The 22,285-nt window shown below is 51.3% G+C and overlaps 1 protein-coding gene across 14 annotated transcripts in view; it reads left to right on the top strand.

The window, feature by feature from the left end:
* GAS7 (growth arrest specific 7) overlaps positions 1 to 22,285 on the top strand; it is a 201,320-nt gene that overhangs the window by 65,982 nt on the left and 113,053 nt on the right. Inside the window, exon 1 of one of the 14 annotated variants that reach the window (XR_004481846.2) lies at positions 1,494 to 2,189. The exons of 12 other annotated variants lie outside the window; for them this stretch is intronic. The gene's annotated coding sequence lies outside the window, so the exon portion shown is untranslated. Of the gene's footprint in view, positions 1 to 1,493; positions 2,190 to 22,285 lie in introns of those variants that run through there. One more of the 14 variants, XR_007473550.1, reaches the window with a different exon arrangement.

The raw sequence follows: 22,285 nt of genomic DNA, 5'->3' as shown, positions 1-22,285 counted from the left end.
GATGACGTAGTTGAGAGGTGGGGTCATGCTAACCACACAGACTGAGGAAGGGACAAGAGTGGTACCCAGAGGAGGATCAAGGTCAGTTGGTTCCAGAGGGTGGAGAATGGAAATCTACCCCCAAATGGTAACTGACGAGATGTGGCAGTGAGGGAATCCTTGATGTGAGCCTGGATGGGATTTGAGGGAACAGATCCAGCTCTCAGGCAGAGAGAGGACCGAATGGTTAGTGTCACCGACATCAAGGGAAAAATCTCAAGGAGCTTGGGGGAATGAGGTCTGGGAAAAGGCGCTGAGAGATGGTGATCCCCGTTTTAACTGCGAGATTTTAACTGTCCATGCCCGCGTGAGGGCATTAAGAAGAGAACACACTGGTGAGGTGCCGGGCAGGCAGGCAGAGACCATTCTTTTGAGAAGTCCAGCGGCAAGATTTTGCTCCTCTGTTAATAGGAGACAAGGTTGCCGGTTGCAGGGCTAGAAATATAATGAAATTAATCACCAAAGGGCAAGGCTGCCAGGAATCATATAAACCACTCCTTTCATCATCTGTTAAACGTGAGTTATTCCCCCCAAGTCTTCTTTTAACCTAAAGTTTCCATTTCTTCCTTCTGAGCCTTCAGAACTCCTGACAAGGAGAGGACTAGTTGGATCCTAGCCACCTCTTTTCTTCTGTCTTTCCTGGTCTCCTGTGAAGGTGATAAGGAGCTGGATTAATAAGAAGGAGAGAAGAGAAACGTCCTGGCCTGTCCCCGTCCCCATGATACGCCTTTTGGTATGAAATGGAGTCTGATCGTGAGTCTGATCACGCTGTCAGATTTGAGCTATGCTTGGTTTGCAAGAGAATAGCTCTGGAAGGAGGATCTAGCAGAGGTCACCACATGGACTGGTCACCCTTAGGTAGTGCATCCAGGGTGACTCATCTTGCAAAAGTCATGAAGACACAGCTTTCTTTTCAAGACCAGGTGTCGTGTGTGTAGGCATGATGGCGCTGTTGTAACTGCCTGGGATGGCTCGCTCCCCTGTTGTATCAGGTGTATCTCATAGGGCAGGCTTGCAGGGTGTTAGAGGAGTCAGCTCCTGTCTGACCCCACGACTTGGCCACCTGAGCAAGAAAACTGAGGGAAAAATGTGTTGGAGGAGAAATTACGAAATGCTGGAATTCGTTCCTCGCGTCCGGCACCCACATGGGGAAAGCTGGCTGTCTCTACCTAATCCACCCCAGGGCAGTGGAAAGATGCCTCTCTCAGGTCACTTGACACTGTGACCCGGTTTAAACTTTTCACCGGCCAGAGAGATTTAAGACAAAGTGCCCACCTGCTCAGGCTGCCCACTTCAGCATGTGTGGTGGAAACCTAGCAGGGCTTTCTGCATCGCCTTTCCTGGAGCTCCGCAGGAATGCATCCTGACTTTGCAGGGGATGGTAGAGCAGGCGCTGTTTGGTAAACAGGGGTGTGGCGGAGGGGGAGGGCTGGACGGGCGGGTCCCCAGCTCCCTCTGCTTTTTCCGATGACTCACAGGCTGCGATGTTGGAAGGGGCCTCTGAGATAGATCGTCTGATCCAGCAGGCTTATTTCACAAGCATGATTTTGGAAACAGGGCTCAGGGAAGGTCCTGGAGAAGTCAGTGGAAGTGGGGGACACGGGACCCATCGCTCACCTCAACGCCCAGGGCCACACTCTGTCCCTCATATAATCTTCTTTGATTATATATATATATGGCAGGGATGGAGTGGGGAATGGAATTCGGTTTTGGACATGTTGAATTTGAGGTGTCAGTGGCCTGTGTCTCTGAAGCAGAATGTGGTTTGTCACATCAGAACCCGAGTGGGGATCTGGGAGTGGTCCACGAGGATGCAGAGGAAGGGCCTCAAGAGGCTGATCTTGGGCACATTGTCTTCCGTTAGTGATTAGCAGCCTGCGGTCCGTGGGCTGTGTTCTCCTTGGTTTCATGGCTGCTGTTCTGGGCTGTCATCCATACCCTGGAAGGGGAGAGGCAGCCCAGAGTTGTCCCACATTTGCAAGCTGGTTTGATGAGCCCACACGCCCATCCCTTAGTCCATGGGTGAAGGACGTGTTCGCACTTCTCTGCAGAGGCAGAGATTAGAGTGATGTGGCCACAAGCCAAGGAATGCCTGCAGCCACCCGGGAGTCTGGAAGAGTCGAGGAATGAAGCCCCCTAGGACCTGCAGGGTAAGTGCAGCCCTGCTGACACCTTGGTTTTGACACAGTGCAACTGATTTCAGACTTCTGGCCTCCAGAATTGTAAGAGGAAAAAAATGGGTGTTGGTTTAAGCTGCCAGGTTTGTGGTTATTTGTTACAGCAGCTGCAAGAGACTAATACAGTGAGCATTTGTCAAAGTCAGCCTGTCAAGATGCCCCTTGGGGGGAAAAGTGATCCCTGGTCAATGAACTTTGAACCGGGAACAAATGAACGTTCATTCATTCGACACTTTTTTTGAGCACCTGTTGCACTTTAGACCCTGTTCTAAGTGCTGGGCATTTATAACACAGTCCCTGCCGACACTGCTTGGATTCTTCTGGGGAAATCAGACAATAGAAAACAAATATGACATAATACCGGGCTAATGAGGTTCTGTTTTCCTCTCAGAGCAGACGGTAACAGGAGTTGCTATTTTCTATGAGGTCAACAGGAAGAGTCGCTGGTTGCTAATATTTGAACAGAGACCCAAATAAAATAAGGCAACAAGCCTGTGGGTGTCTCAGGAGTGTGTGTCCCAGGGGAAGGAAGAGTTGACACACAGGGTCTGGAATAGAGAGGGAGGAGGGGCTTTCACTCTGAGGAAGGTGGGCATCCACTGGAGAGATTTGATTGGAGGCATGACATGATTTTTTTTTTTAAAGATGGAGATAAAATTCACCTAACCTAAAATTAACCATTTTAAACTATGATTCACTGATATTTTAGTGTGTTTGCAGTATTGTGTGACCGCTGCCTCTGCCTAGTTGCAAAACATTTTCGTCACTCCTGAAGGAGACCTCACGTCCATCGGGCAGTCACTGCCCATGACCTCCCAGGCCCCGCTCCCCCAGCCAAGGGCAATCACCCATCTACTCTCGGTCTCTGTGGATTATCTATTGTGACGTGATCTTTGATGGGTTTTTAAGACAAATCATTGTGACTGCTGGGTAGAGAGTGAGTGGGAGGTGGTGGCCCCAATTAAAAACCAGGAGAGCCGTTGGCTGAGAGAGGTGGCTGGGGTGAGCCGTGGCCGAAAGTAGAGGTGGGGAAGGAAGACGGTGTGTAGGCTTGGATTCAGGATGTTACATCATCACTTCAGGCCTCTGAGAAGGCTCGGGCTAATCTGCGTTTGACAGCAGAACCCCATTTCAGATAGCTATTCAACACGTCGCAGGGTCCGAAAAGACGTGATATAGTGGAGACAGTACTGGGTCGGAACTCTGGAGAAGCAGGCTCTGAGGTTGCCGCCTCATAGTTTTAAGACTTCAGGCCTGTCTCACTTCACATGCGGGCATCCTCGTCCAAAAACCGAGGACAGTGAGTAGCTGCCGGACTCCGCAATTCGGTGATTTCTTGCCCAAGGATAGATCACCGATATTTGTGAAGATGCTCCTGCGTCCGGGGAAGGTGGGTGTCTTTGTGTCAGCACACCTGGATTTCTCCCCACCCCGCTGGCTCTGAAAGCCAAGAATAAACAGAGCTGGCGTAATCGAGCAGGAAGGAGGACTTACCGTTCTTAGGCAAATCGAATTTCTATGAATGCGGAAGAGTCAGGTGTTGGAAGCCTGCCTCGTGGCGGGCATCAGGATTTTATGGGACTGTTAGGAGGAGCGGTCCTCTGATGCGGTTGTGTGATGTGCTTGTGTCTCTCCCGGGTGGGAGGCGAGGTGCACAGAGCTGTTCCTAATAATTCTGAAGTTTGCGGGAGATTTACTTTTGTGTAGAAGTGTTTCTTCTGGCCGCGCAGCCTGCGCGGGAATCTTAGTTGCCCACCCAGGGATCGAACCCGCGCCCCCTGCAGTGGAAGCGCAGAGTCTTAACCACTGGACCGCCAGGGAGGTCGCCGCTTTCGTGTATAAATCTGAGCACACTCAAAGTTATCCCCGTTACAGCACACTCTCGCTGGCCTTGCGTTCTGGTATGCGTTCTTTCCTCATTTTCCATGCTGTACGCTTAAAAGCCTTTGCTTTTATTTGGAGCAAAAGTAATAGCATACATGTGGTTAGAAATAAAAATCAAGTAGTACTGGAAGGCCCAGAGTGCAAAGCAGCACACTCACACCCACGCCTCTCCTTTCCAGTCGCCTTTGATTTTTAGTTCTCCTGGCAGCTACTTCCACAATTTTAAATACAATGCTTACGTGTTGTTTCGGAATTTGTTAACTTCTACCGCTATCTGTTGGTTCCCTGTTATGAAGATGAGGGGTTTTTTACACTCTACCTGCCCTTTTCCCAGGTCTTCACTGACGCCTGGGTGGTAGAAGCTACAGCTGGGAAATGGATACCCAGGGATTGCTTTTTAAGGACCTGGTTCAAACGAAGGGTTAAAATGAACAGCCCTATGAAACTCATGGTCTTTTAAGAATTTTTTTTTTTTTAACTGTCTTCTTTCTCTGAACCCCTTGGAGGAATTTCTTTCGGCTTTAGGGTAGGAATGGCGTTTCCCTTGAGCAGGTGGCTTATTTTATCTTAAGGACACAGAAGACCCTTTAGCCAAACACATTTCCCTCTTTGCTCTGGCTGCAAAGCTCTGTGCCAGATTTGCCCCCTACTCTGCCCCACCCCGTGCCAGGAGGTTGGACTGGAGAGGTCCCTGACCTCAGCCAGACGTCATCTCATTTTTTCTGCTCCTGTTTTCTCTGGATCCAACCTGGCGCTCTCGGGGTCTGCATCAGGGAAATGTGGCTTGGGGACTTTCACTAATTCTCTCTGCTCCGCGCCAGCCTCCCAGCCTCTCCCCGCTCTGAAATCAGACCTGCCGAACTTGACCTCCCTCCTCTGGGTTTTGTGCCCACACTGCACTCCCCCCACCCACCCCACCCCGCTGCCAGCATGGGAAGCAACCACTCCAGAAATAGGACACGGGGCGGCCTGCCCTGGGTCATTAAGGGTGATTTACTTCCCTATTAGAGACACCGGGCTGGATGAGGAGTTACCTGGAGTCCCTTCAGTGCGCCGGGCTGAGCATTGTAAAAAGATGCTCGGTAATCAGGGCCGCGTGGAGCCGCCCTCGGCCGGGCTTGTGCTGGTTTAACGAGAGTCGGCCGGAGGCCAAGGAGCTTCGTGTTGGCGCGCTTGGTCCCCTTCTCCTGAACCCTCGTCGCCTCAGCTGAGGGGCTCAGGGTACCAGACTGTTAGAGGCAGGAAGGATGCCAGCAGCTGGGCTGCCTGGGATCTTGGACCCATCTCCATCATCCTTCCGACCCCAACCCACCTCCCTGGTACCCCTAACGGAGCCGCAGTCAGGCTGGCTCAGTCATTTATTCTTCCTTTTTTCTGTCTTTTGAAGCAGCACATCCCTTTCCCCCCTTTAGTCTTACTAAGTTGTAGCTGGTGCGGTTGCCTCTTGACAGTGAGATGGGGTAAAGCCCCAGCAGCCCCCCTGCCCAGCGGGCTTGTCTGCTCCTGGCACAGCCCGTCAGGACTTTATTCCCTCCCCTCCTTCTGGATATACCCCCTAACAGGGGATGCCTTGCTTTCTTTTCAGTTACCTTCTTTTTGTGGTGGGGGGGGTCGCTTTGGCCCCCGATGCTCAGCTTAGTGGGGACCTTAGTTCCCCGACCGGGGATTGAACCTGGGGCCGCGGCAGTGAAAGAGCTGAGTCCTAACCACTGAATGACCAGGGAGCTCCCTCCGTTACTTTCTTAACAGAGGATGCTTAGGGGCCTGTGGATTTCAGAACTGCGAGGACCTCAGAATTTAGCCCTGCTTCCACTTCTGCGCCATAAAGAAAGGGGCCCTCGTGTCCGAGCTCGGTGGGGGCGCGCTGGCTGCCTTCTGAGACGGTAGAGCTCCCTGAGTCAGTCCTCTTTATGGTAATGAAGTCTTCCGAACTGCTTGAGGGAACCCTTCAGAAAGCCCTCTTCCTTCCATCCATCCATCCATCCATCCATCCATCCATCCATCCATCCATCCATCCATCATGATTCAGTGAACCTTCATTGAATTTCTTCAGTGTGCAAGGCATGTCTGATGGGTGCTGTGGGCAGTGTAGACACCCGGTGTGGACACTTGGCCCCCTGTGTCCCAGGAGCTGACGAGCTCATCGCCAAGCTGGGACAAGCAGGTGCCAAACTCCAGTATAAACCTTTTCCGGCAAGTGCCGTTGACATGGTGGGGGTGATGAATGCCCCTCAGGAAACATCCTGGTCCGCATCTTTACCGGTAATCCCATCTTCCGGGGGAGGGCTGCCTGCTTATCAGATATCGGGATAGTTTATGTGTACAGCCCTCCTGGGGAGGCCAGGCCCAGCTTCCTCTGAAATCTGGGTGGGTGGGTGGGTGGGATGTCTCCTTTCTCTGGACTCTCCCTCCCCAATAGATTTTCCTTTTTGGGTTTTCCCCATGCACACCTGAGCCTCTTGATGAACTCTCCTGAAACTAAGTGGGACCATAGGCGTTCTCTTTACGTTTAGAGGGGAAAAAAACCCTTTCATGTAACCCTTCGCTGTATCTGCTGGTGCCCTGTAGAGGTCCTTTGTTAAACTGATAGGGTCATTTTAGTTACTTGGGAGCCACTGAAGGTTTTCCAGGTTGGTCTGGAGGACTCCTTGTAGTTTCTAGGCCTCCTCTTCCTACAGAGACTCTGGCACTGGGATCTCTTTGGAATCTAGGCTGCAGCTCTTAACCCTGCCCCCCTCGCCAGTCTCTCTTATAGTTCAAGTAGCCGTGGTGCATTCCCAGGAGCTAGGTATCTTCGAAGACTCCTTTTCCTCCTTCCTGGAAACGTGTATGACCGAACCCAAGTCAAGCTGAGATCATGCTCGACCCCCAGCAGGATCGCTCAGGCCACCCTTCCGTATCGATTAACAAGTTTTCGTCTGAAATTGGAATTCTGCACCGACCAGCAGTTCTTACTTATTGCAACAGCTTGTGCAACCCAAGTTGATTCACTTTTCTCATCATGTTTAATTCCCGACCCTTGGTTTTAACTGAAACTCTGCTCCCATCCCCCTCTACTTAGAGAGCCCACAACAAACTCAGGTTCCTTACGATAGTTTGGGAGCAGGGACGGTGCCACGTATTGCAGTCACTGCACAAAACCCAAGGAAATGTGATCCCTGCTCTCGGGGCCTCAGAAGGATATGCAGAAACTCTATTTACCCGCCTCCCCCCCCCCCCGCGCCCCACCCCACCCCAAGAGTGTATGCATTCTCAGCTGATTAGCTAATGACTTAGGACTGGGCTCGTACAATGCCAAAACACGTGAGTCAGTCACTTACAGGTATAGACCACAGTGAGCATGCTCCATTGCCATGGGAACGCGAACATGTATCCATCTCAAGGCAGAAAGAATTCGCTTCTGCTCCTCAGGGATGTGGATGTTTCCCACACTGTTCCCCGGGCACGTGTGTTCTCCCTAAGGCTGCAGGGTCCTCTTCAGCCCCGCACCGCATCACCACCACCACCCCATCCATTGTTATGCTCTCCCGGGTGGGTGTCCTGGCCCACTGCATGCGTTGCCTGCCCCCTCCAAACCCCCCGCTACTTTGTGGGTGCAGCCAGCATCCAGTTGTGCCTCTGATGCCTAATCTGAAGTCCCGGTGACCTAACTGTGAAGTAGGAGGTGCAGAAGACTGAGTGTTTCCTTGGGGCGAGGCAGCCTGATGAAATGACAAAGCCAGGCTTTAAAGTTGAACAGAGTTGGCTCAAGTTTTGACACTGTCACTTACGAGCTCTGTAACCTTGGGAAAGTATTTTTCTTCCTCTTTAGCGTCCTCATAGATAAAGTGGGGTAATCCCTACATTACCAGGCTGTGGGAAGGACGAAATTAAAGCATGTCAGAGTGCTTCACGTATCACTCAGTACGTGATCACTTTCTCATGCTATGTCCCAGCAGCCTCGGGGGGTTGAGACATTGCCGCTGAGGATCCTGAGGCATTAGCTGGGTGGCCGCCACGCCCAGGGACATCTTGGAGAATTCAGAACTCTGCGCTGTGGGCCCCGTCTACCTTGCGCCGGTTGGGTGATGTGTCACGTGGGGTTCTTTCAGAAACCGATTCTGGCTGATGTCAGCCGAGTGGAATTTATTGCAAAGATACTGGAAGCTCACAGCATGGACGGGAGGCTGGGGAGACCTCCTGAAAGCAGATAGAAACTGAGATGCTCAGCTGTGTGGAGCCAGGAGGTAGGACTAATAGGAACAATCGTATAAAGCAAACAGAGTGTAGTCAGGTGTGCTTGGTGATGGAGGAGCATCTCCCCAGGTGTCAGCAGAGACCACCTGGAGGCAGACACACCTTTGCCCTGTGAAAGGGGAGGGGCCCCCGAGACCCCTTAGGGCTTGTAGAGGGAGGGTTGGCACCTGGATTAAGAGATGCGCAGGGCTTCCCTGGTGGTGCAGTGGTTGAGAGGCCGCCTTTCAGTGCAGGGGACATGGGTTCGATCCCTGGTCCGGGAGGATCCCACATGCCGTGGAGCAGCTGGGCCCATGCGCCACAACTACTGAGCCTGTGCTCTGGAGCCCGTGAGCCACAACTGCTGAGCCCGCGTGCCACAGCCACTGAAGCCTGCGCGCCTGGAGCCCGTGCTCCGCAACGGGAGAGGCCACTACAGTGAGAGGCCCGCGCACCGCGGCAAGGAGTGGCCCCCACTCGCCGCAACCAGAGAAAAACCCGCACGCAGCAACGAAGATCCAACGCAGCCAGAAACAATAAATAAATAAAATAAAATAATAAAATAAATAAATTTATTTAAAAAAAAAGAGATGCGCAGAGAAAGGGCCTAGTGGGAGAGAGAGAATTCCCTAAAAAAAGGAGTGGGGCTGTTAAGGTACAGGTAAAGGACACTGGGCAGCCTAAGTCTGCAGCAGGGATCTTGGACAAATCTCACTTTGAGCTGCTTTTCTGAAAATGAAAGACTTGAACTTGATAATCTCAAAGGACCGTTGGGTTTCTAATAAGACTGCTCCAATGATGAAATAGACAGCTCTTCCACTGGGAAGGGTTAGGACTTAGCATTAGTCGCCTTCTTAGTTCTTTATTCTCCCCCTGAAACCTCCTGCTCCACAGTATATGCAATTAATGATCAGTACTTTCTAAAATCCACTTAATTTTTAATAAAATCTGTCTACAAAATACAGGAGATTATAACAAATGTATCTACTATCCCTATTTTAAAAATCAACTGTAATTTATATAGTTTACCATAAAGTATATAATTGACCACAAATAAATAAAAGAAAATTTACCATAAGCTATAATTTACCAGAAAGTAAAATGCCCCCATTCTCAGTGTACAGGTTAGTGACTTGACAAATAGATACACCTGTGCAACTGCTACTGTCATCGGTGGACATCTTTACGGGAAGTTCTGTCTTGCCCATTTGCAGTCACTTTCTCTCTCCTCCCACTCATCTCCTCAGGTCACCTCTGATTTCTACCCTATAGATTAGTTTTGCCTATTCTAGGTTTTCATAGAAACGGATCATGCGGTGTGTACCCTTGAATCTGGCCTCTCTTGCACAGGATAACGTCTGAGACTTATCCGTATTGTTGTATCAGTTGTTGATTCCTTTTTATTGTTAAGTAGAATTCCACTGGTTGAGCATACTAGAATTTGCTTATCCATTTGTCAACTGATGGACATTTGGGTGGTTTCCAGCTTTTAGCTGTTACGAGTAATTCTGTGAACATTTGTGTATGAGTCTTTCGGACATGTTTTCATTTCTCTGGTGTAAATACCTAGGAGTGAAATTGTTGGATCATATGGTGAGTGTATGTTTATATAAGAAATGGCAAAACTATTTTCTGCACCTCACTCGTCGCTCACGGCAGCATATGAGCTTTCAATGATCCTAGCTCCTTGCCAACATTTTTTTTTTTGCCATTCTAGTGAGTATGAAGTAGTTTCTCATTGTGCTTTCAGCTTGTATTTTCCTGAGGATTAATGATGTTGAACATTTTTCATGTGCTTATCACTATCTCTGGATTCCACAAGTATCAACACTTGTCAAATGTCAGTCAAAAATAACACAATTACTCGACATTAAAAAAAAAAATCCCTGAGTGTTCCTCCAGTTCTATTCCCCTTTCTCCTTGTCTCCTCGGAGGTAACCACTGTTCTGTTGTTGGTGTATCTTTCCCATGAGCATGTTTAAAACTTTTAAGAGCATGTATGCATCTAAAATAGCATTCACTAATGTCTTGTATATTTTGAAACTTACATGAAATATATTTCTCTTGTTGGGACTGGCTTTCTTCACAGGTGTTTTTGAAGTTTATCCATGTTGGTACATGTACACCTAGTTCATTTCAACTGCCCTGTAGTTTTCTAGCACATGTGTATCTCATAGTTTCTTTCCTGTGGGTGGACATTTTAGACATTTAGAAACAATTGTGCATTTCTCCTTGTGCACCTGTGTGAGTATTCCTCTGGGGCAGATACCTAGAAGGAGAATATCTGGGTATGAGGATGTACCTTCGGATTTTGCCGCTATATTTTCCAAAGAGGTTTTGCAAATATATAGATACTGCTACCCACAGAGTATTACAATATCCACTCCCCTTGCCAACAAGGCACGCTTATTTTTGCCATCTGAACGTGTAAAATATTGCACCTCAGATTTAACTTGTGTTTGCGTTTCCTTCATTGCTGGTGAGGTTGTGTATATTTCCATATGTGTATTTGCCTTTCAGAATTCCTCTCCTGTGAATTTCATGTTCATACTCTGCTCACTTTTCCGTCACGCTGTCTTTTAAGCATTGCTTTTTCGTTTTTTTTAAATGGTATATTTTGTCATGTGTAATTTTTAAATGGTAGTCTAGTCCAACGTATTTATTACTGCATAGACTGTGCTTTTTATTTCTTATTTAGGAAAACTTTATTGAGGGCATAAGACGGTCCTTCCATCCCCAGGATTTGCTAATGTGTATTTAGGATTTTTATACCTGTGCTCTGTGAGGTTAGGTTAGGCTTTGAATTCTTACATTGTTTTCCTTTGAAGATTGGAATCAGGGTATTATAAAAAGGAACTGATGGTTTTTCTCTCTATTTCTGGGAGAGATTGTATTAAGTGTCGCCTTTTCCTTAAAGGTTTGAGAAAACTTTGTCAGTAAAACCACATAAACCCATTATCGTTTTTCTAAGGTAGCTTTTAGGCTGCAGAATCGATTCCTTTGAAGGTTATAGATCTATGCGGGTTTTCTATTTCTGCCTGAGTCAATTTGAAATTTTTAGTTTTTCTGAAAAATGATCAGTGGCAGGAGATAGCAGAAAACCAGGTAGCCCCAGGACTTGTGGGCAAACAGCCCCTTCCACTGATTCAAACTCCGGACACCTGGAAGGTCACTGGAGGAGATCAAAGTGAAAGCACTGCAGCGTTTTGTATTATTCAGAAGGAGAAAAGAGCTATTGATCAACTTTATGCTTGAAGTCAAGTGTACGTGTTAAAAAACGTCAGTGTAACCACCTAAGTAGTATAAATAGACTCTATAAATACCAAGTTTGTGGGGTTGGAGGGAGAATAAAGAAAATGCAATCAATCCGATAGAATGCAAGACAGGAGGGAGCAGAAACTGCAAAGCGAAAAGCCCGGTAAAGAGAAAGCCATGTGGTTATGATGGTCTGTAGGCAGCATTTCCTCCCACGATGCCTTTGCGGACCCCTTGGTGTTTCCCCTTAGCAGCGCACACATCCGTCACTCTGCACTGTGACTGCCTGTCCGCCATCTTTCTCTCTCTGCGGGAGGCACTCTTCTTCCCAGGACCGGGCCGGGTCGTTTATCTTCTGCTTCTCAGTGCCTGACATATAGTAGGTGCCCACTAAGTGTTTGAATGAGCGCAGCAAACAAGTAAATAAATAAGTGAACAGATGGGCAAATAAATCTGGAAAGGTTACTCTATCAGGTTCAGTGGCTGTGGGGAGACATTTTAATCAGCGATCACCTCAGTTGATCTGTGAGTCGGGAACCGAGGAAGTAGCTGCAGCCTTGAATTTGATGGGAAAAAAGTTCAGTGTAAGATGCCTAAACGGAAACCGCCTATAAAGTTAGCTGTCTGTGCGATTGTTACGTGCTTGATCACGTGGTTAGTGCCCTGAGAGGTACCTTGTGCGGCAGTAAAAGAACCTGTGCTGCAGGTGAGAGCTTCTCAAACCTTAACCGGAGCACAGTTCACCTGGGGTGCTTAGCGAACCGCAGATTCAGACGCTGGAGGTCCGGGGAAGGGCCTGGATGCTACGTTTCTAACAAGCTCACCGTTGCTGGTGCGTGGACCACGCTTTATAGAGCGAGGGTCCGTGCTATCATTTTGTCATCTATACCATGGCTTTCCCCCGGGCCTCGGGGATAGCAGACAGACCCTATACTTAGAGAAGAGGCTCAAATGAAAGCCATTCTGACTTCCGGAATTGTTAACCAGCGACTGTGAAAGACCCCAGCCCACGCTGGCAGGGGAGAGGTATTGCTGGCCTCAAACTGTGTTTCACACTCTGCCCCATTTTCCTGTTTCTCAGGCTGAGCCACCTGGCCTGTTTGGACATGTTGCATCCTGGGAAGCTCTCATCTTTGTGATTCACATGTCACTTGTCACTGTTCTCTGACCCTGTCACACTTTGTGCAATCAAAATCCCATTTCCTTGCCTCATTCCCGCGAGCCTTCGCCTTGCTCTCACTTGGGTCCCCGGGCAGGGAGCGTCTCCTGTTACGTCTCCATCGTGCTTCCTGCCCTGGGCAAGACAGGCGCAGCGTCACTCCGTACACCCAGAATCATAATACAGGCTGGCAAACTGTCACATCCCGACACTGGCTTTCTTCTTTTTAGGCCCTGCTTTTTAGAGAAATGGCACAAAACCAGTGGGCAGCGCCCCAGATTGCCTGTAAGCCAGTAATGCGCCAATCCTAGGGCCAGACAGACCACGGGTGCCAGTCCGTCCCCGAGCCGTTGTCCCTGGCTCTCCCCATCACGTCTCAGAAACAGCGCTGGCAAGCGGTCTGCTCTGTTCCTTCCCTTACGTTCATTATCGACTTCTGTGGATCTGGGAGGCTTGTGGACAGAAGGATCATTCTATCAGTGAGTGATGGAACCTGGGGTTTCTGTGGGCTTGGTCTGGCTCCAGGGCTTTACAGAAAGTGTATTTTAAGACAGAAGAACCTCTTCCCCAGCAGGAAAGTCGAAACCTGAATGCCTTTGGGGCTGTCCCCAGACCTTGGGCAGGGGAAGCCTCCCTATGCGCTTTTCCAGCGCACTCCTGGCCCTCAGTAAGCTTCTGCCTTTGGCTTTTCCCAGGATGGGCAGAGGTGATGCAGCCCTGAGAGGACCCGGGGACCACGCCGGCCAGCATTGCTGCTGTGGAATGACTGACGGTCAGAGCAGGGGCGGCTGGTGGGGTCTGCGTGCTGGCTTTGTGTCCCGGGGCCCCAGCCTTTCCTGTTATTAACCTTGGTTGAACAAGCTGTGGGCCGGGTCGTGTCCGATAGCAGCCCCCGTGAGGCAGGTGGTGGCCGTGAAGACAGTCGGGCAGCCCCGTTGTCCGCATGTTAGAATCACCTATGAGCTTGCAGGGCAGCCACCTCCAGGTCTCTCCCCGGGACATCCTGTTTCATGGGCCGGGGGATTACTGGGCATCCAGGTGGCTTTAACGCTTCCAGATGCGGAGTTCCCTGGTGGTTAGGATTCCGGGCTTTCCCTGCCAGGGCCTGGGTTCAATCCCTGGTCGGGGAACTGAGATCCCACAAGCTGCATGGCGTGGCCAAAAAACAAGAAAAAATCTCCCAGATGATTTTCACGGGCAGCCAGGCTGAAAACCACTGCATCAGAGGGCGGCAGGGAAGATGGCAACGTTTATCCTCACCCTGTCAGGCCAACTTCAGTATGGCCTTGTTGAGTTTTCATGAGATGACTTTATTTTTTCATGGGAAATTTCCTGGTTTTTACATGTAGGCCCCTGACCTGCAGGCTGAGCCCTCACCTGTCTGACACAAACACCTGTGGGGCTGGGCTCCACCTGTCGGGCTGTTCTCTGCACACGGGGGTGAGTACGCCCGCCGTCACACACCCTACCTTCGGCCGTTTCCTATTCTGGCTCTTGGCCTCAGACTCAGAGCCCAGCTCCACAGAAATAATGTTCCTGAGGCCAGACCCTGGGCGCTTCCCGCTACCCCACGACAGGCCTGTGGGGTAGGTATGATTTTGATCCCATGTCTCAGATGTGGAAAGTCACTCAGCCAGGGGGATGGTGGAGTCAGGACTCGGGTCTCTTTGTCTCACAAGCCCCAGCTCTCAGCCATCCCACTGCCTTTCTGTGCTTGGGGGTCTCTGATGCCTTCTGGGCTGCCACCCCTGGATGGCTTCTGAGTGAGACCCTCTGCCTCCGACTGTGTGACTCCTTCGAGCCTGTCCGTGGTGGGGCCGGACCAGAGGGTCATTGGGAAAAGGGGAATCTGGATGTAGTCCCCTGTTTGAGATGAATGGCACATTTCCAACTTCTGATTGCTCTTCCCCCATCCCAGATCCACTCCTACATTCCAGATTATGACTTGCCCCTGAGAGTCCCTCTGCCCTTCTCTCCTGGCCTCCTCTTGATTTAGGAAATGGGCCAGAGGGACAGAGTCTTTGCTGGCATTTTCTCTCCCCAAGGTCAGGCCAGCTGAGTGGAGCCCATGGGAGCAGAAACTAGGAATGAGGACGAACAGGGGGCCAGGCTGGGAGCAGAAGGGGCAGCTGACCCAGGTGGATGCCGATGGCGCGTGACTCCAGGGCACAGTGGCCGCAGAGGCCGGAGAGCAAAGGAGCCAATGGGGAGGAAGGAGCTGGAATATCCTGCCTCCAGATGTGGGATCAGGGGTGGGGCACACAGGTAGCAGGGAGCCCCTGCTTCCCTGTTACCTGACAGTGAGCCCGGCAGGGCAGCTTCCTGTAGTGCGTAGGGTAATCGTGTAGCGTTTCCCAAAAGGCTGGGCAAAGGTGGGTCTCAGTGGTCTATGGGCAAGGCTTTCAGTACCATTGAATCAGAAAAGGAGAAGGGTTTTCCTTCTGCAGTGCTCTCAGTTAAGGAGAGTTTCGGGTGGTGCTGGGTGAGAACAGGCCTCAGCAGGTAGTACTGTCTACCTAGGATTGAATAGCATTGCTTGGTTTTTTGGTTGTAATTATTTTTGTGCTGTGGATTTCTGGCAGGTGTTACTCATTTTCCATTCAGAGAATACTCTAAAATTTTCTGAGAAATAAAATGTTTTTGAAAGTAAAAAGAAGCGAGTCAACTAAAAATATTAAGTAAACAAGAGAAACAGTGGTATGATGTCATGCCGAAAACGATAATGTGGTCAGTGAAAGACAGGCTCCCCGGGGAAGCTATAGGGGCAAATAGAGCATTAAAATGGAAACTTGGGCACGTCCTCACATGCGTCTAAGCCATAGTTGATGCCGTTGTAAACCGTGAATATTATATTAAATGAGCTCATGTGTGTCACGTGCTGGGCCCAGTGCCTGACATAGAGCGATAGTAAGTAGTGGTGGTTATTATATGAAGTGTTCATCAACGAGAAATATTGCACTTGGAGGCCGGTGTTCCTGGGAGAAAAGTGCTGTCGGTGAGCACAGGCCAACCATGGACCAGCACACTTTGTAAGGGAGTGAGCTCTCCATCAGCACAAGCGTTTCAGAGACTTGTCGCCTGCCTAGGCGTCCGTGGCAGGAATCTGCCACTGAATGGGCCAGAGACAGCGGGGGAGGTCCCTTCTAAGGAACATTCTATCACTATACCCAGTGTGCAAAGACCGTTCACAGAGCCGGCCTGAGACCGCTCTCTCTTACAAAGCCCGCTTGCGTTGTTGGTCTTTGGCTGACGTCCGGGACCTTGAAGTCAGGGAGGGTTCCCAGCATTCCCCAAATGACAAGGGTGGCTCTTATGGAAACTGCTCTTAAAGACATTGTGGCCTACGCTGGGCACCTGCTTTTCCTTCTGGGAGTCCGGGGTTTTGCTGTGTGTCAGGCAGAGGGTGCCTATGAGACCAGCCCCCCACAGAGCCCCTGGACTCTGAGTCTCTGAGCGTCCCTGGTAGACACACTTCCTACAGCTGTCACAGCTCATTGCTGGAGGAATTCAGTGCATCCCTTGTGGCTGCACTGGGAGGGGACGCCTGGAAGCTTGCGCCCGGTTTCCTCAGGGCTTGGCCCCAGGCACCCTTTCCCTTTATTGCTTTTTCTTGTATCCTTTTGCTGTAATAGATCATGGCTACATACCCAGCGCTAGGAGTCCTCCTAGTGAATGATCAGACCTGGGTGGCCCTGGGAACCCTGACACAGCCGGTCTCTGCCTTCCAGTTGGAGGAGAGCCCAGGCTCCACTGGCCATTTGAGGGAAGGGGTATGGGGGCACTGATGCCGCTGACAGGAAGAGCTGGGCTATCAAGTGTTGGGGGCTGCCCCTCGGGGGTGCTGGTGTGACGTTACTGCGCTTCTCATGTGGCAGCTCAAGAGGTTTGGGAGGAACTGGTGGGTATCTTCACGTGAGGCCTCAGTCTCAACTGTGGGGTGTGTTAAATTCTGAAGGAAAGATCACAGGCCCAGACTAGTTCTTGCAGAAGTGACCACGGTCAAGACCACTGTTTGGTACAGATAGTGTCAGAGACAACACACCCTGGCTCTTCATAAAATGGGAGGTGACCACATCTCGGGGTCAGCATCAAGGTTAAGGGACATTGCTGTCAGCTTCCCTCAGTTACAGAATCAGCGTCTACTACTTGGGGTCTCTCTAAAGACTTACGGGGGGATGGTTTCTTACCTCGGATGAACGTCACCGCAAGCCAGGGCAGAGCAGGGCAGTATCCAAGTTGTACTCTCAAAGAACTGACATGATTGTGGGTAAACAGACATCCTGGCTTGAGGCTGGTGAGGGTGGCCCGGTCCTCTGTGTGGGTCTCCAGGGAGGTATTCAGCCAGAGATAAACTCGGGGGCGGGGGCACTAGTCTGCATGAAGAAGTAAAGGGGAGGCATTCAGTGAGCCGCCCAAGGAGCCAGTCAAAGCGGATCATTGCTGCCCGTGCAGAATGACGGTGACCACACACTCCGTATGTGCTGGTTGTATATGGGTTTCCCCAATAGTCCTTAAAATGAGTACGACACTGTTTAAAAACGGGCCTCTGAGCCCTGCCAGGTCATCTTGGGCACCACCTACGGGGTCATCTTGGGTGTTGGTAGTGTTATGGGAATGCCTACGCTTTGGGGAACCCTACTTTGCCTCATGAGCCAGGTCTGCAGACCGCAACGGAAGCTCAAAAGTCCCTTTTGCTCATCGTGTTTCCCTAGAGATGTGGGCGTGTCCTGACGCAACTCCCCTCGTGGCGGGAGGCTGCTTCCGCTTGTGGTCAGTGGGGGTGGGAGGACCTTCCCCAGCTGCCCGAGCCCTGTTGGGGGCGGGGGAGGCGGGTGGCAGCAGTGGACACCCCACGTGGATCCCGGTCCACCCAGACACCCTTATGGGCGTGGCCAGCCTCTGTTCTCCTGACAGTGGGGCGCGGGGACACCCCAGAGGCAAGGCCCCACCCTTGCCAGGTTCCGTTCTCTCCAGCTGGTGGTCTTTCCCTTCCTTTTCTCTGGTGCTGGGGCCCCCTGGACAACAGGTACAGGCCAGACTCACTGAAGCTGTGAGAAACAGCCCATCTGGACGTGGCTTCCCGTCACACATCATACTCCCTCATTTTACCTCCATCACTCCTGCTTCCGTTACAGAGGGAACCCCTCCCCCCACGCCGCCCCCATCCCTCCTGCTCACTGGGGACATTGGAGAGCACGTGCGGGGTGTCTTCTCATTATCCTCATCTTGCTCTGAGGTCAAGTTGCATTTTACCCTCAAGCAGACAGGCCCCTGACTCCAGCTGCCCCAAATGTCCCTGAACGGACCTCATCCTGGGGGCCTGGCGCTCTGCTCCCTTGCCTGTCTTCTACTCTGACCCTGTTTTAACGACTCTCTGGTTATTTCTTCTCCCAGTGCCACTTGGTCTGCCGAGCAGACCCTGTGAGGCCTCGGAGCTGTGAATGGTGACCTGTCTCATTCGCATTTCCCATAAGGGTCTGACTTGGCCAGACTGGGGGTGGGGTCTGGGGGAGACAGCTGAGAATGGCTCCCAAAGATGTGTCCATGTTCTAATCCCCAGAACCTGGGAACGTTATCTGATTTGGTAAAAGGGTCTTTGCAGATGTGACCAAGTTGCGGATTTTAAGATGAGGAGATTATCCTGGGTTATCCAGATGGCCCTAAATGCAGTCCCAGTTGCCCTCATTAGAGGGAGGCAGAGATTAGGTTAGATTTTGCTCTGCACGGAAGAGGAGGGGTTTGAGCAGAGGCAGAGTGATGTGACCACAAGCCAAGGGAGGCTGGCAGCCACCAGGAACCGGAAGAGGCAAGGGACGGCTTCTCCCTTAGAACCTCCAGAGGGAACGTGGCCCCTGCCAAAACCTTGAATTCAGTGCAGTAATACGGATTTTGGACTCCTGGCCTCCAGAACTGAGAGAGAATATACTGCTGTTGATTTATGCTACCAAGTCTGTGGTAATTTTTTACAGTGGCCATAGGAAACTAGTACAGAGCATCTTTGGAAATGCATATGTCTTTGGGAGAAGGCTTTACCACAGATGCAGGCTGATGGAAGGGGCTGAATCTCTCATACTCTCTGCTTTACGTCGTTTAAATTTTGCTGCTGTTGATATTATGCTCTGGCCTGTGCCGAGAGAATGTTAGGCACGACTCTTTCTATCACATCTTACAGAAATGCCAATCAGATTGGCTTCAGACAAAAAAGAAATTTATAGGTTGGTGTAACTGAAACAGTCCCAGGATGTCAGCTTCAGGCATGGTTTGATCAAGGGGCTTACACAGTGTCAGCAGTCTGATGTCTCCCCTTCCCCCATCCCCATCTCTTCCCTCTGTCCCTCACCAGCTCCTTTTCTGTGTGGCTTCTATTCTCAGGGAGGTTTTGTGGGGTTTTTTCCTGTAGGGTGTCAAGGTGACCATCAGTAGCTTCAGGCTTATAGTCTATATAACACTGCTGCTTCTCTCCAATAATTCCAACCAGAGTTCAGGGATTTAGCCTCTGGGTCACCTGCCCATCCCAGAGCTCTAGTCACTATGGCCAGGGGGATAGCCTAGGCTCCTTGGAGAGGGGAGGGCTACCTGTCCCCACAAGCCGTGATGACAGAGTGGGGGAAAGGTGCACCCCCCAGAAAAAATCAGGGTGCTCTCACCAGATGCAGGGGTGTGTGTAGCTGCGGGACAGGCACACGGAGTGGGTAACTGTCACGAGTTGCTTCTGGCCTCGTCGTTGCTGAGGCTGGGAAGGTGCCGTTGGAGCCCATGGTGGTTTCCAGGCCCCTAGATCACTGCGCTTGGAGATGCCAGGTCATGCCTTTGAGGCTTTCCCTCTGCCACAAGAATCCAAGTGTGAAAAACAGCCCCACACGTTACAGGAGATGGAAAAGCTGACCCCGGAGGCCCCAAAAGGTGGGGGATCCAGTAAGAGAGTGGAGAAGTTGAGAAGGTCTGGGTCCAGCAGCAGCTGCTGCTTGTATTAGAAAATCCCATTATCAAAGCATCTTTGAACTTCTCTTGGCATTTGCATGACTAATGTTCGATCTGGTGAAAGCCGTGCTTGGGAAATGGAAAAGGGAAGCGGGGGTGGGCGCTCCTGCTACAACAGGGCTCTCTGGTCTGTGGAGGGAGGAGACTGACGGTGGGGACTGAACTACAGAGGAACTGCTGTGGCCGCGTGAAAATAGCACTCCCCCTGGCCCCTCTGCACCCCTTGGAGGTGGGAGCCGTGGGCCCCGGGTCTTGAAGGAGGCTTTTGGCCCGGGAGGATGCCCAGCAGTTGAGCTGTGCTGGGCGGTGCTCAGGAAGCTGCCACAGTGAGCAGGTGAGAGGAAAGCTGACTGGCTAAGAGGTCCAGAGCCAGATGTGCAGGTTCAGCCCTCCCTCAGTGTCATGTCTTGTTCATGGTGCGACCTTGGGCTTGTCACCCTGAGAAAGCCTCAGGGCCACCTGGGGTCCAGTCCCGCCAAGCGCTGCCACTTGGGAGCTGTAAATGCATGCCCACCCCTGGGCAGATGGCTGTTTGAAGCTCAGTTTCCTCTCCTGCCTGTTCCCGCCGGGGAATTGCCAAGAAACCATCACCGACTCGCTCTCTGCTGCCTCTTCTTGACCCACTCTGGAAAACCCAGCTAGCAGATGGCCCACGCGGCGGGGCGGAGGTTGCCTTGGCTGGGGCGCATCCTTTCTGGGTGGCCCCTGCCATCTGCAGGGCTGGATGGGGCCCCCCTGCAGCCTCGCCCATGTGGGGGTCCCCCTGGGTACCCACAGGAGCCCAGGGGCTGGAGGGCATTTGGTGTGGGGGTCTGAGCTCTGCAGCGTCGTTAGGAATCCTCATCAGCTGCTGGTGGCTCAGCCCTCCCTGGGGGGGAGGGGAGAGAGGACCTGGGGCTGTGAGCAGCTCTGGTTTGCTGTTTCAGGGATTTCTGAGACCAAACTGCATCCCCGACAGCAAAGCAGAATTAGCCATGTTGTTTGAAGTTATTTACACAAAGAGACTTACATGATCTACGTCCAGTATGTTCCCGTGTGCCTTCAGTGGGCAAGATGTATTTTATTTGTTTTAAAAGCCTGTGTATTTTCTGTGTATCAAAGAAGAATCATTTGAGGATGATTTTGAAATAGTCACAGAAGCTGCTTTAAAATGTTTAACAGGATGGTAACTATTCCTCCTTAATCATGTGTCAGAGCTTCTCTGTGACCTTCAAAAGTCCTACGGTTAGTCTCTCCGTGGAAATAGACTTGAGTCAGGGTCACTGGGAACCAACTAAGACCCGCTCAGTGGTAGGCTGTACCAGGGTTTCGTAGCCTCGGCGCTATTGGCATTTGGGGATGAATCGTTCTTTGTTGTGGGCCAGGGGGTCCTGTTCATTGTAGGATGTGTAGCAACATCCCTGCCTCTACTCACTAGATGCCCCCCACCCAGGTGTCCACGTCCCTGTTCCTGGAACCTGTGAGTGTGTTAGGTCACATGGTCAGGGGGACTCGAGGTTGCAGGTGGAATTAAGATGGCAAATCAGCTGACTTGGAGGTGAGGAGAGTAGCTTGGATTATCCAGGTGGGCCTAGTATAATCACAAGGGTCCTTATCAATGGAAGAGGGAGACAGAAGAGAGAAAACCAGAGATGGCAGCGTGACAGAGACTCGACACACCATGGCTGGCTTTGAAGATGGAGGAAGGGGCCAGGAGCTAAGGAATGCAGGTGGATTCTAGAAGCTAAAAATCAAGACAGGGAAACAGATTCTTCCCTGGAGCCTCCACAAGGAACGTGGTCCCGCGGACACCTTGATATTAGCACAGTGAGATCCATTTCTGAAATACAGAGCTCTAAGAAATTTGTGTTGTCTCAAGCTACTAAGTTTGCGGTCATTTGTTACAGCAGCGATAGGGAACGGGTACACCTGCCCATCTCTCCCACCCCCATTGTGACCACCAGTAAAGGTTTCCAGACATTGGCAGGTGTCCCCTGTGGGACAAAATCGCCCCTGATGCAGAAACACTGGCTATGGGGACCACCATGCTGTTTCCCTAGAAACTGGGCAAGAGTCTCTGTGATGAGAATGAGGCCAGGAGTGGGTGCACCCAGCACGGTTGGCTGTACACCCAGCATGGTTCTCTCTGGGAGGAAGGAACCCGTGGTGTAAAAGGGAGTGGGGGTAGGGGCCACAGCTGCTCCCCCCCACCCCTCCCCGAGGCTCCCGGCGCTGTCACCCATGGCAGAGTGTGCTTGTGCATATTTGTACGATACTAGAAAAGAAGCTGAACTATCTTCAACTGCACCATAAAAGAGACCATAAAAACTCAATAAATGTCAGCCGAAGCAGCGTTGCTCACAGAGTTCTCGGCAAGGAAGGCCAGCACGCCGGGCACCCCTGGCACTGTTTTTGGGTGTCGTGGGCAGGAACGAGAGGCCGGGGAGCTCAGCCCGTGCTGGGGGCCACCAAGCCCGGGCTCTGGGCCAAACACACAGCCCCCAGGTTTCTTCGTCCCAACCCCGATGCTGTAATTCTGTTTGTTTTGCCGACTGTGAAATCCATATGGTTCCGATTTCTTCTTTGTGATCCGTCA

Source organism: Orcinus orca, chromosome 19, assembly GCF_937001465.1.
Source record: "Orcinus orca chromosome 19, mOrcOrc1.1, whole genome shotgun sequence".
NCBI lineage: Eukaryota > Metazoa > Chordata > Mammalia > Artiodactyla > Delphinidae > Orcinus > Orcinus orca.
Note: the sequence above shows the minus strand (reverse complement) of the source record. Positions and strands in the feature narration are given on the sequence as shown.